Source organism: Oryzias melastigma, linkage group LG3, assembly GCF_002922805.2.
Source record: "Oryzias melastigma strain HK-1 linkage group LG3, ASM292280v2, whole genome shotgun sequence".
NCBI classification, from domain to species: domain Eukaryota; kingdom Metazoa; phylum Chordata; class Actinopteri; order Beloniformes; family Adrianichthyidae; genus Oryzias; species Oryzias melastigma.
Window position 1 is genome coordinate 22479086 of NC_050514.1, and position 17695 is coordinate 22496780.

The following is a 17695-nucleotide window of genomic DNA, read 5'->3' on the forward strand; positions in this document are numbered from 1 at the left end:
ACTTATTGATAAAGACTTTTGAAATCATGTTCTTGAGGGAGCCATGACTAGGGACTTTTATCTTATTTTTTTTGTAAATTAATGTTTTTTATGTACAATTTAGAAGGAATTGATTTGTTTTGATGAAGAAACTCTTGTCAAGTATTTTAAAAATCAAAATCTGTGTTTCACACAGATGTGTTTTATTTCTAGATGTGTCCATTTTAAGCTGTTCCTCAACGGCTATGACTCTATTGTGCTTGTTTTTATATAATTTGTTTTATTAAGTTGTAAAGCACTTTGTGTTATGTTTCATATAAAATGTGCTCTATAAATAAAATTTGATTTGCTGGATTATAGTCTAAAAGGCAGCTTTCCTCTTACTTGTCCACAACTCAAAATCCGTCTGTGTTGCCGTAAATGGTTCAAATGCAACCATCCTTTACTAAATTAGATACTTAGCTTTCAAATTTCCAGCACCAGAATCTTGCAAAATTGTTCAAATAGAATTCAAATGCTGACCATACCAGCTGTATATATAGCATTTTTAAAAGAAAAGTTTTATTAATTTCATTTTATGTTGTTGTATATATTTAAAAATTAATTTATCTTGTGTACGTTGTGATTCAGTGAAGATTGTTTTTGAAAAAAAAAAACTTTTAGCCTTAGTTAGTTTTAATCTTGTCAAACGAGGACAATAAACAATAAAATGTTTGTTTTTCTGCGTACTGTGAATCTTCTGTAAAGTGTTTATCCACATTCCAAACCTTCAAATTTATTAATAAAGAAGGTTAATTATAAGGTTCTTCTATATGACGAAGTATTAGGGCCACCAAAAAAAAGTAGTCCTTAATTTATAACACTAAAATACTGGTATGGGGCAAAAATATTAATCAGATTTGATATTTTTTGGCATGAGAATATTTACCAATACTGATATACAGTAAGTCGGGCAATCCTTTTTATAAATGATTCATTATTTATGGACACAGATGAACATACACTTAATTTGATGAATAAATCAAATTCTAATGAACAATACGGTCAAGCCTATTATATGATAAACTCATACATTTATTTATACATTTATTTATTTCAATTTCTAAAAATTCCACTGTGAAATTCATTTAAATTGCATGGAAGGCCATTTATATGCTAATACAACCCAAATGCTCACTAAGTTTAAGATCAATAAGCAACAGAAATTTTGCAGGTGACTTATGTAATGTTATGTCACAAATAAAACAATTTAAATAACTTATTGACTCAATGGAGTCAATCGTTGCATTTAAATATCAGAAGTTCTCCTAGTTTTTGTGACCATCTAAAGTGCCACTCAGCCGACTAAACTCATGGTTTTCTTTCAAAGGTTGAAGTCTTGCACAGAGGATGTTCTCATTTCCAGTCCAAAGACAGAATGGGAGTCAACTATAAATAAGAATGGCCTTTCCGCTACATCAGCCATGCAGATTAGCAACTTTTTTTTTTTTTAACAGCCTGAAGACCCACACACTGACCCACAGTCCCAGTGGATATTTTGCTGGTTTCCAGTTATTTGTAGCATAGAATCCAAACTGTAATCTTAACCATCAACAGCTATTTCAGATTTAAATATTTTTTTAATAGCCAACAACACATTAAATGTAAATATTACAAAAATATAAATTTGCATGTCCCTGCCTTCGAATAAGCTTTCAAAGCTCATCAAGCATTGTGGTCCTAACCAGGTCAGTGATACAAATAGTTTTTCACGTATATTATATATATATGTATATATTACACTAAATGTACACACTAATGTTTTGAGGAATTTCAAAGTATTACACAGCTAGATCTTCCTTGTTGTAACATGTTGATGCATTTTTTTGTCAGTAAAAATTTATATTTCTTGCTCAAAAGGTTAAACCCAAAGCCCTCTGCTTCCTGAATGACAGTAAAACTCAAGCTTTAATATCGTTGTGCTGAACACACCTTTAGGTATGTAACCAAGTAGAAATTGGTCTCTGGTGCTGTAATAAATTGACATTGTGTTTCCAGAACAGTTATTTAGCGGTTGGATGGCTCACTTGGTTGCATGTATTGATGAGCTTTATCCAGTGTGGGTCCTTGGACAAGTTCAGGGGTGTCCAGATCCAGGCCTCAAGGGCCAGCCTCCTGCTGGTTTTCTAGAAACCCTGCTGGACATCCCTGAGCAAGACCCTTCACACTACTGCCCAACTATGCAGTCACAAGGGGACCCAAGTATGGGTCTCTCTGAGTTGGTCCCCAGCCCGGATAAAATAGAGGGTTGTGTCAAGAAGGGCATCTGGCATAAAAATCTCTGTCACGCCAACTGTGCAAATCAGTGAAAGCTGATTCTTTGTGGCAAATTAGAACAATGACCACTTCCGGAATTATTATTTGCCATTTAGCGTTATTACTAGCAAAAATGTGTGTATCATTAACCTTTTTTTAAACTCTTCTGCTGTCATGTTTCTGTTTCTGTCAGTCTTGTCAGCTGAAGCTTAACATAAGCAGGGAGCAAATGCATGTTGACCACTTCTGAAAACAGCTGTGAGGGAAGTGCTAAAGTTTCTGGAAAATGGCCTAACGCTTGTCAGTGGGTCTGTGGGTGTAAAACCAGCAGATGAAATGATGATGCCGCGTGAACAGAAAATCTTTCTCTGGGAATCTGTAAGATGATAAAAGCACGAGTAAAGGTTGTAGGAAAGTATGCATTGTCATGACACAATATTGAAAAAAAAATGCAGAGACGTGCACTTGACATTGCTACTGAGACGGCGATCCATGTGATTGTTTGGTGTGATCTGGTTTCAAGGAAAATACTAAGGCCTGTACATGATACTTCACTCAGGAAAAAAAGAGTCACAAGTGACCATCGGAGCCTTGGATTACCACTTATGCACAGCTGCACTCACACATTTATGCACAAACTTGCTTACACAAGTAGGTCCTGTAGTCACTGTGACCAAGAGACATTTAAAAGAGTACGATTGAATTAAGCAGGTCATGTGTTCTTATCCAAGGATTGAAGGTATAAGTATATATTTGTCCGGTGGTGTTATTTATAGTATGTAGAAGGCAACCAGACACTGGAGAGAGGGGTGACAAACAAATCATAAACCTAAATATAGAAGAGCATGGAAAACTTAAGTCTAACCTGCAGACATATTTAGATGCAAGATAGAAGGGAGAAACACAGACAATAGATTATCATTGTGCTGTCCAAGTAAATCCTCAAAAAATTATTTTAACTATGGAAAAAAGCTACACTGACCAAAGGGCACTTTTATATTTCACTGTACATGCAACACTGGCTAATAAAGTAGTTATCCGTCCATCTGTCCGTCTATCCATCCATTCTGAACAGGGAACTAGTATATCTGTAAATTCAAATAGTAAACATTTTATGTTTAAGACTAAAAAAAATGTTTTTCTTGCAATTTTCATTATTATGGCATAGAAATAATGAAAACTAAATAATGAATTTGCTGGCCAATCAAGTACAGTAACACCATGAACCAGCTTTTGGTACTTTGTCAGTGTGGGCAGGTGCTGGAAAATAAAAGCTGCATGTGTAAAATTGTAGACAGAAGGCACCGTAAAGTGCTCTAGAATTTCCTTATAGATGTCTGCATTGACTGTAGATTTCAGAAAACACAGTGGATCAACACGAGCAGATGACAAGACACACCCAATAATCACACTAACTCTGGAAGCTTCACGTTGGACTTCAAGCAATGGGAATTCTCTGTCCCTCTTCCTCCAGACTTTAGAATTTTATTTTCCAAAAGAAAAGCTGAAAACTTTACGGTCCTTTTTTTTTTCTTTTTTGTTTCTATTTTGGGTTGGGCTTGACACAAGGAATGGAATATTTGTATTCCATGTCTACTATTTATCTGTGCAGGGAGGGCTCTTGATGCACTGATTCTAGCCTCAGTCCTCTCCGTTAGAATGCATTTCTAAATGCCTGAATAGATTTTGCTTCACAATCTTCACAAAAGTATGTATCCTCATTATTGATGCACTTTTTCATATCCCTATACCCTTTCATAAATAATAGAAGTTTTCTTTTTTTATTTACTTTTTTTTTAGATGTTTTTGTATGCTCAGCATAGTTGTAAAGTCCTAAACCTCTGCAGCTGTCACTGCTTTTACAGACAGTGGAACATGTCAGTGCTAGTTTTATTGGATCTCAGTACCGCATTTGATACAGTCGACCACGCTATACTACTGAGATGACTGGGTCTCGCTGTGCCAGTACTAAACTGGTTCAAAATGTACTTGGAAAACAGTAAATATTTTTTGTTAATTGGTAACTTCACATCTGAGCCAACAGAAATTACATGTGGAGTACCCCAAGGCTCCATCCTGGGGCCACTTCTATTTAACATCTACATGCTCCCACTGGCCCAAGTTATAAAGAACAACAACATTAGTTACCATAGCTATGCAGATGACACACAGATATATATTAGACTGACACCAGGAGACCGAGGCCCTGTACAGGCTCTTGGTAAATGCATTGAGGACATTAATGACTGGATGTGTCACAACTTACTTCAATTAAACAAAAACAAAACTGAGGTTATTGTCTTTGGGGCTAAAGAAAAAAGGTTGGACATCACTACAGAGCTTCAATCTATTCAACTAAAAACTACCAACCAGGCCAGAAACTTGGGTGTAGTGATAGACACAGACCTAAATTTTGATAAACACATTAAGGCAGTCACTAAATCAGCCTATTATCATCTCAAAAATATCTCAAGGATTAAAGATCTGATGTCTAAGCAGGACCTGGAGAAACTAGTGCATGCTTTCATCTTTAGTCGACTTGATTACTGTAACAGTGTTTTTACAGGACTACCAAAAAAATCCATCAGGAAACTGCAGCTTATTCAGAACTCTGCTGCTCGGGTTCTCACAAGGACCAAGAAAGTAGACCACATCAGTCCAGTTCTGAGGTCTTTACACTGGTTACCTGTCTGTCAGAGGATAGGCTTTTAAGTTCTGTTACTGGTTTATAAAGCTTTTAATGGTTTAGCACCAAAATACATGACTAACCGCCTGACCCAGTATGTACCAGCCAGACCTCTCTGATCATCGGGATTCGGTCTTTTATCAGTTCCTAGAGTCAAAACTAGAAATGGAGAAGCTGTATTCAGCTTCTATGCATCACAGATCTGGAACAGACTTTCAAAAAACTTTAGATCTGCTGAAACACTCAGTGTATTTAAATCCAGGTTAAAGACTCACCTGTTCTCAGCTCCATTAGACTAGTATGTATGCAAATATTTACATCCACACTGTTTATATATGCTTATTTGAAAATCAGTTCTTTTTACTTTCTTTTCATCTTATTTTAATGATCAGACCTTTACTATCTCTTTTGATTGTTTCTTTTAATGTTTTATGTAAAACACTTTAAATTGTCTCTGTGCATTAAATGTGCTCACAAATAAACTTGACTTCAGAAATTAAGTGGTGCTTTAAATCGGATTGGGTTTCTTCTGTGGTAAGTCAGGAAAACATTCTTAGTGGGAACTGTTTCTCATAGCAGAGAGAAGAGCCTGTGAGATCGTAATCACTTTTACACTGGCAAACTGTGACAGCATGAATTTGGTTATGGAAAAAAAATGAAAAAATAACAATTTAACGATAACATTGAGGTTTCTCCAATCCATTTACACTTAGGAAAACATGGTCTACAACTACTCAAGAGCATCTGGTCAAGATAGTGAGAATAGAGGTAAACCTAAGCAGTAATGTGTAAACAAATGCCTGATGGAGTATCTGGGATGTTAAAAAGGTGCCACATAATTGTGGTCCCCTTAATAGTTACTTACTATATTTATGGTTAAATTAAAGCGAGTTGGCCTACCGGGGGAAGATTATCACATCAGGCTGAGAACTGAGATTCCCACATCTGTCACATTTCAGCCCAATATCATTCTCCATCTCATGACCTTTGAACCATGCACTTTCAACTGCTTACCATCTCTAATGAAAAGGAGTCAAGTGGTGATTGGTGTAAACTTGTATTGCACTTTACTACCTTCTTAGTCGGCCCACAACGCTTTACAGTCACATTCGCCCACACATTCACACACTGATGGCGGCTCCGCTGCTGAACACTGGTGCCAACTTATAACTATAACCTCATCCTAACAGCAAACTATAAGTAGATGTTTTTTTTTTTTGTTTTTTTTAGAGGTGTTATAGCAGACATGGAGCATGTTTTGGTAACGGATGCTTCCACTATTTTAATTCTGTTGTCAAAGTGATGCATTCTAAGTGTTTAATTATAGCAGTAATGATCAAAAATGTACTTTCAGCTGATTGTGATACACAAGGTAACGTCTGCTTGAACCAATACTATGACTAACACCATGCAATGTCCTATCTTTAGTAATTCTATGAATACATTGCTGAGGGGCAAAACATGCTGTCCTCCTGCTAATGAAGCTTTCAGCCCTGCACCACAACCACACAATGACAGCTGGCAGGGGAGGGGCAGGAACTACACGCCATGAAATAAGAGGGGGTAAAAATTGATTAGCAATTTTCATTTGCGCTAAGCTAAACAAAAGGAGGCTGCTGCCCTACTCTGCATATCATCATAGGGTGGGAGAGGAACAGAGAGGGGTGGAGGGGTGGTGGTGGGATGAAGTGGGTTTTTTCTGTTCTTTTTGTGCTCCAAGCACCTATTGTTTCATTCTGAGACAATGTAGGTGTTAGTGAGGGGAGCAAAAAGGGACTGAACCCTTGAGGCAAGTGGACTGGTAATAAGGAAATAGGCAAGAAAGATGAGTAGTTAGATGGAAAAAAGAGAAAATGAGGGAAAACAGGTGAGGGAGAAAGCTGTGATATCAATAAAAGGTATGCAAAATATAAATATTAGAGAAAAATTATGAATTGATAAAAAAACATCACATTTAAATAAATAGAACCAAAGAAAAACACTAGAGGGGGTGGAGAGTTAAAGAAGTTGATAAATAAAGTGTAAAGTAAAACAATAATGGGATGTGCAATGCCTGGCAGGGCAGAGGGAGGAAAATGGGCAGAATGTTGTCCAGGAGTTCATGACCAATTCTGAAAATTAAATCTGGACCTGGGCAGAGCCTTAATGCTCTTTGACAAACAAAAGCAAACTGTCTGGAAGAAAAAAAAATAATAACACCCCCCAACACTTTTAGAGATATTAAAGCCATTGAATGAATTGACTAAAAAAAAGCTTCAACAATAGAGAAAATTGCCAACCCCTTAAAAAACAGTACTGTGGCCAAGCTATGTTGTTGTAAGGGCAGTTTTCTTGAAGGATTTTTTGGCATGACCAGAATGACTTACTGAGAATGGAGCTACAAAATCTTTATCACCTTCCCAACACACACAAACACATATCACACCAGATCCTACACACACATGCATCCAAACCACAGAAATAATAGCAAGAAATGTATAAAAAAACAGTAGTGAGAAAAAAAAAACAACTTTTAACCAAAACACTGTACACAAATCTAAAATTTAATTTTCTGCAAGATTAACCACAGTAATGACTGGATTTATAAAAACCCATAACTAATGGCTTCCAATGAGCCAATCTATAGACATTGATCTGCTCAGTATCTCATAGACTCACATTGCAGAGCCTATAAATGAAGGGTAAAAAAAGATAGATGGGTTCTTCTATATCACACAAGATGCAAGTGGAAGAGGAGAGAGGAGTACGTCATGCGAGAAAGTCGAGTGATGTGGAGAATGGAGATGGCAGAGCAGAGGAAGGACAGGGGAAAACAGGAAAAAAGACAATTCTTTACCTTTAATTTTATCCATTGTATTTCTAATGCTGTGTTCAGTACAACTAAGTTTCTGCTGAATCCACTAGAATCCAGTGGGTACAAAACAGTTCAAAAGACAAAATATATGTAGGTTTTAGTAAGAGTCTAAGTTTGAGTCAAACCTCACAGATGTTAGACTTCGGAAACTGTGTTTGACTCCTTGTTTAACAATGACCGCCACATGCACCAACTCTGAAGAGGAAATAGGTGAGGTTGTGGACAACTGTTAAATTTATTGAACTGCAAACAAATGAAAGGTCCTCTGAAAAGTCATCCCTGACATTTCATTTTATAAGAATGACACATATACTATACATTTAAAAGTTTATATTTAAAATTTCCTTTACACACTGTTTTTTTTTTAACTTTTGTACCCATTTGTCATAATTTATAGATTAATTTAATTTGTTAGAAGATGGCTTTACTCCTCATTTTATTCTCAAACAAGAACTCCTATTAAATACAATAAAAAATAATATATTTTTGTCTTTGATAATTGTAAGAACAATGAAAATGTTGCGTCTCTCTTAATCCCATAACAAACAACAAAAAAGGAAAAATGAAATATCTAAACGCAGCAAACCAGCTGGAGTTCAGACAACACGCCACAATTACAATTTGCATTATTTTCTAAAGGTTTTGGGGGCAATTAGCTATATAGTGGTATTTTGCGCTGCTAATCCTACACTTGACAGCTTTTTAGTGGTTCAATGACTAAGAACTGAAGGTGTTGGCATGTGAGAAGGAGGAGGATGGAGTGAAATAAAACAATCCTCTGCGGAAAATGCACAGAAGCTTAAATCCGGAGAGGTCTGCTTGCGTTAATCCCCGTGGATTAAGCTTCTAAATACTTCTATTCAAGCCAATTAATTCATGCATATATCTGTCTTCGGCTCTTTTCATGTCATTTAAGATGATGGAGGGCGACTTCCTGGGAAATCAGGAGGAGAGTGGTTATACTTTAATGCATGCAGGGCCGTCTCCTTGGGACCATACAGCTGCACATCCTGATGCAAGGCGCGCACATACACATAGACACACTACAACGCGGAGGTGTACATTGATATTTTAATGGAGAAAGGACGGTGGGAGGATGAGGTTTGAAAGGGGCCTCTAAAAGTTGACTGACGGATTCTGACAGCTGAATACTAATCATGAGATCAACCTCTGGGTGAATCTACAGGAACTCACTGGGGCACCTGGCTAGGAAAAGAATAAAAAGGATTAACCGTGAATACAGACGGCTTAAAGAGAACAGAGAGACATCAGTGGACAAACTCGGCTTTGTGGAAGAAAAGGCTGAGAGGAAGAAAAGAGCAAAAATTCAGAATTAAAACATCAAAACCTGGAAAAAAAGACTGATAATTGCTCTTCAGCCTCGGAGGATTTGGATAATAAATAAACAGCTACGTTTTTACAGCTTTTAAGTCGCCAAAAATATGCAACAAAAAAAATCTCCCAGCTTTAGAACACCATTTTTTTTATTTAAACGAAACTGTTTCTTATATAGAGTGATGTCACAATTGAGAAGGTGTTCCAGTGACGACATCATGGCCCCGAGTGGAGTTCAGTCTGTAGTTCTCAAAAAGCCTCAAGTCTCTAGTTACTGTGCATGTGTGTGTATGTGTGTGAGAGCGCGCTGGCAAGCAGAAACCGCTGCTCCGAGTATTAATAGGAACCCACATCACCCAAAATGGCTTCCAGATAAATAGAGGCTCACATCAGGCCTGCATCTCTGATCAGATTACAACCTCCAGACAGGTTCGTAAAGTAATCTGCTTTTTTTTTTCTTTTTTATAAAAAAGGAAAACAGACCGACAAAAAAAAAAAAAAAGGGACCACTGTTTAAAAAAAGGCTTAGTTGCAGATCTTTAATGATAAATAGTTCACAATAAACAAAATGTGTCATAAGCTGCTCGTTGATATTATTGGCAATATCCACATTGAGCTTTTGAACCAATTAACACCACGTTCCATCAGTAGCTGCAGAATCAGCACCTCGGAAACCCGCATCAGAAAAAAAAAAAAAAATGAGCCGCTCTGCTGATCTTCTGGCTGTGCTCAGGATCTTTCTGGCACTGACTCCATGATTTATTAGCAAACATATAAAGTAAATTGCCTAGAATTTATTGTTGCAAGCTCATGTCACATCAACACAATGACATAGGTAAGCAGTTTAATTTGAATTTGTAATGGACTGTTACAAGCACACATTTGTTTCTCGAATTTGCTTTTCATCGACATCGTTTGAACTTAAGGGATAAAGATCTTTGAGGTAAAACCAATAACACCCTTAGGTTATCCAAAAGGGGCAAACAGGTATTTGCTTAATGTTTGTAATAGAAAAGGGATAAAAACATGAGTGGGTAACACTGTTTCTCTTACCTGATATTCTTGCACTCAGATAACTCCTGTCAGGTGAGATCAATCCGTAGGTTCTGCAATAAAATAAAAAAATAAAGTTGTGTTTGTGAAGTTTGATTAGAAATACTGTGAAATAAAGTTTTAAAAAACGGTCTGATCACATTTAACAAGATATTTACAGAAAACCAACATGATCACAACTCCATCTATCCTTACTGCTGCCAGCGTTATTTCCTGATCTCCCATTCTCTCTTGGATTTTGCAGTCACGCTGACTTTTCTTTCACTCTGATCTGACATCAGTCCATCTGATTGCCTAGCCCAGCTCGTGCACTAACCAGTGACATGCTTTAATTATTGAGCCGCTGACCTCAATTGGCTGGCTGGAATGACCTAAAACACACTGCAGCGTGCAAAAACACTGCATTAACACACAGGCGCACACATCTGACCACCACACTCTTAGTAGTTCCTGCACACTTGCATGCACTCCCTCGGGACTGTTTCTACAGTCTAAATATATACAGTGGACACCATCAACTCTGCCTGCTCCTCCTCTCAGTTCATTCATGCAAAGAGAGCATCAGTTGTGATGGGGAGCATGAACACTAAACAGTTTGAAATTATCAGAAATTTAAAAAAAAATTAAAATTTGGCCTACTTTAATTATAATGGATCAGTGTGAAATGTAAATTTTTTGAAGTTTTCTGATATGTAACTATATTTAGTCCAAATACTGTGAAACTTGGTTTCCATTTAGAATCGGTTTTAACTTTTACATAAATCCATAGATGAGGATATTAAATAAAAAAAATGTTATAAAAAATACTCAGAAATATGCTTTGAAAAATTGTATATTTACGCCAAAGATAAAAGTATGTAATACAAAAAATACTTTGGCATATGAACTTTAAAGACTGTAATATCATACTTACGCTGACATTTCCACTAACAACTTTTGTTTTGTTTTTTTAATGATCAATAAAAGATTTTTTACTTTAAGTTTTATGGAAAGCACTAACAGACGAGGTCATAAAAGATCAAATAAAGTTTACACTGATGCTGATTGCACATTTAAGCCACTGGGAGAAATGACATGTAAGTTTTGGTATCTCATGTATGCACTAAGTATGCCATAATTTGATAACCAAATATATCCTGGAGAGAATGATCACACCGATCCTCCTACAAATGATCAAACACAGTCAATGATACTGGATATTTGATCCTCAAGACTCGATGCCACCAGAGCATTTATAGACAACGGTGTGATGCTATCCAATCTGGAATATTCAGCATTTCCAGCTGGTTCTTCATGTTAAATGTGAGAGTTGAGGGGCGTCACAGACACTACCAGCTACTTTCAAGACATCACAGATGTTTGGCATTTCATTCAGTAGAAACGCACACATCTCCAGCAATGGCATTCATTTCAAGAGTGTCTTCAGAAACATGAGTGACATGTTGGCTCTCATTATTTTTTGATGAGTGAAACCCAACTGGGTTACAAAGCATGCTGTGTGGCTTGTGGCCTATGATTAGTTACAAATAGTTCATTGGGTCACACACCACTTGGCTCTCATCCGGAGACCTCACAGGGCCTGGACATATATAACCTGCAGACCTCAGGCAAACTTCACCTTGCTGTATCAGAAATTGATCATTTCTCTACTTGTTTTACTGCAAACTTGAAGTAGGATAAATAAAGGTTTGTTTACTTTTTACCATGCAAAATAAGGTATTTTGTAAAATTGTGATAGTTTAAGATGAATGGAGGTTACTAAAATGTTAGGATAAAGGTTGGAGTTTTCCTGTAAAAATAAATAAAATTAACGTATCTAAAGAACTAACACTTCTAACGAATATCTGCATTTATGTAAGTAGTTTCCCAGCCTGAAAATTTTTGCAATTATAGTAGTTTTCAGTACTTAATTAAAGAATAATTTGCTGTTTAAGTCACTTCTCACTTACACTTTCTGACAGCAGAATTTAGCATATAATTACAGAAATTAAGGATAACTTTAAGGTCAAATTTACTATATTTTTTAAAAAACTTGAATCTCTAAGGCTAAGACTTTGTATTAAAAAAACAATGGAACTTAAGCCTCCTGGGTTTGGATGAATTTGACCTTTCTCAAACATTAATTTACTTTTAAATTATTTTGTTTGCAATTGTTTTATTACATTGCCTGAACATTTTTTATTTTAAGATAAACATCTTATTTGATTTAGTTGAAAAATGGGTGTAAAATCTGGAGGCTTTTAGAATTCTTCTCTTGATGTGAAAAAGGTTTCAATAATATTTGCCATCTTGTTTCTACAGAAGCCCCAAAAGGACAAATGTCAGTTTGGAATCTGGCCTTTAAAGGCAAAGCTTGACTCACAACCTTTAGAGAGTGGGCTAGATATATAAGTGTATATTTGCTAGAAACAGCATGCACTTTTCAAAATGTAATTACGTCTTTTCGCTATCTTTACTTTTGGTCTGGAAAAAATATCAAAATGTTTAGAAAAATAGAAGCGATAGAAAAGCAGGAAGTTGAACAATGTAAAACTGGCTTCCATGAGGTCAAATTTGATTATCTCACCTTGGGTGTTCCAGTGTTCCTGTGGTGGTAAAGAGTGGTAATAGTTTGAACAATTTAACTCTAAAAAATTAAATACATATTTTCAAAGCAAGATATAATAAAACACACACACTTATATATCCGTTTGTGGAAACTCTCTCAGAGAAAATGACAAGTTAAGACATGCAAAAAAAAAAAGTTATCAAGATGCATGCATTTTTATATGTGAAAGTTTGCATTATGTTACTCTGATTGTTTTGTTTATGCCACAAATTATGGAGACACACAAAACCAGAAGGATCAGCAGCTAAACTTCTCTCTCTCTGAGCTTGGCAGGTCAATGCACAAGCAGCAGGTTACACACAAATCTCAGACAGCACTGCAACATGCACATTCAAAAGCATGCACACGCAGAGAACACATGTCCTACTTAGATGCATGTTACTCACATCTTCTCACAGCCCTCTTCTAAGAGTTGTGTTGCAGTTATCAAGGACACGGATCCCCTCTCTCTTCTCACTCTGGCACACTCCCTCCGTCTCTCACACTCTCATTTCTTCTTGGTCGCTGCAACTACAGATGCAAGCGTGCCGCTGCCTTTACCCCCTCTTCTCTTCTCTCCTTCCCCTTTTTCCCCCTCACACCTCTCTTCTCTTCACTCTCTTTGTTTGGAGCTGAGAGGCAGAGCTCATTCACAGAGCCTTGAGGCAGAGCATCTCTTTCTATTTTTTCCCCCCCAAGTGCCGGGTTGTTCAAGAATGAGGAGGCGAGAAAGAGGAGGAACAAGTGCCGGCTGAAGTGACCGAACCGATGTGCCACTTCAAGACTCCAGCCTTCAGCAGGCGTTCAGCCTCCATGGGGCCACTGAACACATTTAGCCTTTTTGTTTCCGAAAAACAATAGAAACAGAAATAAAAGATAAGCAGCAACAAATATGTGGATAAAACCATATTAAATGTAATATTGAAACAATATTAAGCAAGGATGAGAAAAGAACAAGTGAGTGAAGTTTCTGAAGAAGTGGAGGGGAAGGAAAAAAAAGTAGCTTAAGTATTCCCTAAAGTGTTGCTGTCTTTTTTTGAAAAATGGTCCCCGCTGACCAGATCCAGAAAAAGGTAACACAAACAAACAGAAAGCAGAAACAAACATCTATTTATGGAGCAGGGAGTCCAGTTTCCCAACTACATTTGCTTGCAGCTTTTTTGACAGTGTTACCAATTCAGCAGTTTAAGAGTAACAACGGTGTCTAAGAGGAAAAGGAGGGAGTGGGTGTGGAGGGGGGACAGGTAAATGAATAATGCACACTTCAGAAAAAAAAAGATTTGATGACAGACACGTGGGAACTTTTTTAGAGCATCGCAGGGACAAAATGATAACAAGTCGAGAAGTGTTTTCGTCATTTGAAAACGTGGTTACACAAAACATGGTAAATATTTCAAAACATTTTCCATAGGAGTCAATGGAAATCTCTCTTACCCAAAATACACAACTATTTATCTCATTTAAAATTGTGTATTCTTAACAGGATATTAATGTAAAATCCTCAAAATGTATAGCTGCTCTCTATGATCTTCATATTAATGCAACATTTACAGTAATGTAACCTAACTAAAGCTGAGAATAAGAGAATATACATTTTTTAAAATATTTACTCAAAAATATAAAACATTGAAATTAATAAATAAATACTAATATCTTAGATGGTTGCAGACATTAGGGTCATTGTAACATAAAAAATTATAATTTTGAAGGTCAGTGTTGGTGGTTTGTGAAGGAACCCAAGAAGTGAAGGAGAGCTGAGGCAAAACTCAGATCAGGAAAAAGTTGAACGGAACAAAACCTAAACGGTTGTATCAAACTGTATAAAAGGTATTCTGAAAACAGAAACCAAGTGTAGCTATTAACAAGACAGAAACGAAACAAGTTCAAGTAAAATAATAATAAAAAAAAGTAAATAAGTACCAACAAAGTAAATCTGAGAAGGAGAAACCATAAACATAAAGCACTCTTTTTCTATTGGTTTTGGTTTGTGTCAGAGGTTAAAATATTTAAATTTGAAATGTTAATTACATAAGGAAAGGCTTTCCATGAGCTGTTTTTTAGTCGCCAAGTAAGACAAAAATCAGTAACAAGTCTGTTTACTTGGTAAGCGTTAGATGTTGACTCCATCCCTCTGTTTGTTACATTTTAGTCACCTAAAGTTTAAGAACCTACAATTATGTACCTGTGAAAAAAGACCTAAAGCACCTAACATTTTTTAAAAGTGTAAAGAATTAAAATTCTTATTAAATCTACTACAAACTGAATTAATTCAGGCCCATCTAAAAGTCTAGAGAAAAATAAATATTTCTGCTTTGTATTTTATTAGTACTTTTACAAAGGTTGAGAAAGCAGCAAGTGGACACCCTGGAGCAGTGGTCCCCAACCTTTTTCCGGCCACAGACCTGTTAAAATTTGATTTTTTTTTTAATTTAACCTTTATTTTACCAGGTGGAAAGCCCATTGAGATCAGGATCTCTTTTTGAAGGGCGGCCTGGCCAAGAGGTCAGCAGCACACGTCATTTAAATCAGATAACAATATAAAACAGAGGTATAAATTGGGGGATTATTTACAATATTTACAATGTACAGTTTACAACTGAGGTGTGTTAAAGTGACAGTGATTTTTTTTTTTTTTTTTTTTAGATAATATTTTCATGGACCAGTCTGATCTTGGTTGAAGTTGGCATTTTTAACCTTCTGGTTTCTAAACATGTATTTTCAAAATAAAATGATACAACAAGAAATTTTTTTTAAAAAAAAGTCTAAAGATATCAGTAGATTTTTTATACAGATGACTTATTGTTCTTTGAAGTCCAAGGCTCTTCTTCAATTTCCTCACTGGCTCTTTTCTCACTGAAGAAAAGTTGCAAATCAGTTTTATTGTGTTTTTTGTGTCCACCATAAGAAAGGAAGGTTCAAATCCAGGTTGAGTCATACCAAAGACTCAAAAATTGTGATGCAAATCCTCCCTTCTTGACACTCAGACATACAAATACATAAATAATTAACAACAAACATTCTTTAGGAAAATTGCAATGTGCTGGTGCCTGTGGAAAGTGTTTTTTCACAATCAAATAAATACCCAGGACTGTGAAAGGAAGCCTTACCCTCATTTACACATTTTAGAATGTGTTAGAGCAGCTCATTACAATGTGACATAATACTGTTATATAAAGATTTGTGGCATTGGTAAGTGGAGAGGGATCAGAATAAAGAGGTGAATGGGATGGAGGGAGAAATTAAAAATAGAATATGAAGCATGGGGTGAAGCAAAGAAGAAGGTGAATGAATGAATGAACAGGACAGGGAAAAGGTTGACAGGTACACAGAGGGGGGGGGGGGGGCAAGGACATTGGTGAAGTGTGTAACTCACTCCTGTCCCCATCACCAGCGCCCAGTCCTAATTTACCCCGAACAATCAATCAGATCAGGAGGCAGACACTGATAGAGGACTACCATGCAACAGGATCCACCATATACACCGACCCCCCCACACTCACACGCACATGTGCACGGCAAACACACACACACAAACAAGCACACACACAATGAGGAAGATAGAAGGCGTGCATGCAACAGGATCTATTTGCAGACACACATACTTTTATGCTGACTAGAGAGAAAAAAGTTTGCGGCTCATATCTGTAGCCTCTGCACTGACTTCTACCAACTAGACTGCAGTGTGAACCAAAGTCATTGTGGCTCTTTAGGGTCACAGAGGGAGGTCAGGGCCCACGAGACGGAGCAAGCACAGAGGGAGCTCGAGAGGAGAGGGTGAAGGAGAGAGAGCGAGAGACAAAAAAATACGACCACCGACATGAAGCAAAAAGGAAACTGAGGGAAAAGAAAACAATTGAAAAAAACTGAAATGGAGAAAGACAACTGTGCAGCTCCCTGCAGTGCTGTAAGAGATGTGTAGGAATAAAGGAAGAGTTGCAGATTTAGAGAAACAGGGATTGTTGACACATTTGAACTACCTGGGGGACGAGTCTTGCTCAGATTTGGAAGTAAATCAATTTACTTTTTAGTAAGTTTCTTATAGACACATAACGGTGGAAATATCACTGCATGAATCCGTTAAAATTTTAGCGATAAATGGATGACATTTAAAATGAGCATTACAAAAGAGAAAGATTTGACGTTTATGCATTTGCTGTTTTTGAGATGCATTTACATTTAGTAGCTTGTTGCCAAGAACAAAATGATGATCTCCGATAACAAGCATGTTTACTTGGTTGCTGTTATCCATATCCAAAAAAAAGAAAAACAAACAAAGAAAAAAACCTCAAATATTGGCTGTTGGCTCCTTTTTTATGAAACAAGCAATTGTACAAACACAAAGAAAAATGAGGGATGTTCATAGTAAACAAGCTACTGCAGGTTTCTTTGGAATGGAAAAAATTGCCTTAGTTTACAATCTGAAATTATGCAAAGAAAAAAAATCAATCAAGCAGTGTGATGGTAGGATCCACAGTTTAGTTAAGTTACTTCTTTGCACAGATATTTAATTTTTTAGTTTATTTAATTACAGAAAATATAATTACATTTACACATATTTTGCTTTAAGGCAATATAAACTTTTCCAAATATTTAGTAAATCTTGTTCTGAACTTCTTTTTGTGTAACTCTTTTTCTGAGTTTCTGCTGTCCGGATTGGGATGTGGCGTTGGAAAGAGCAGTCATGGGAGGAAGACGGGGAGAAACCAAAGAGGTTACTCTTTTAAATTGACTGTTTCTTTTGATTAATAATTGTTTCTTAGGCCTGAGTTTAGCTTTCTTTCTGTGTTAAAACTACTAGCAATCTGTGTCTTTGGTCAACGTGTTTAAGTATTGTTTGTTATTTGTAGTTACCTTCCTTCTTGTGTCCATGGTTTGATCAGCCAGTTTAAAACCTCCTAGTGTTTCC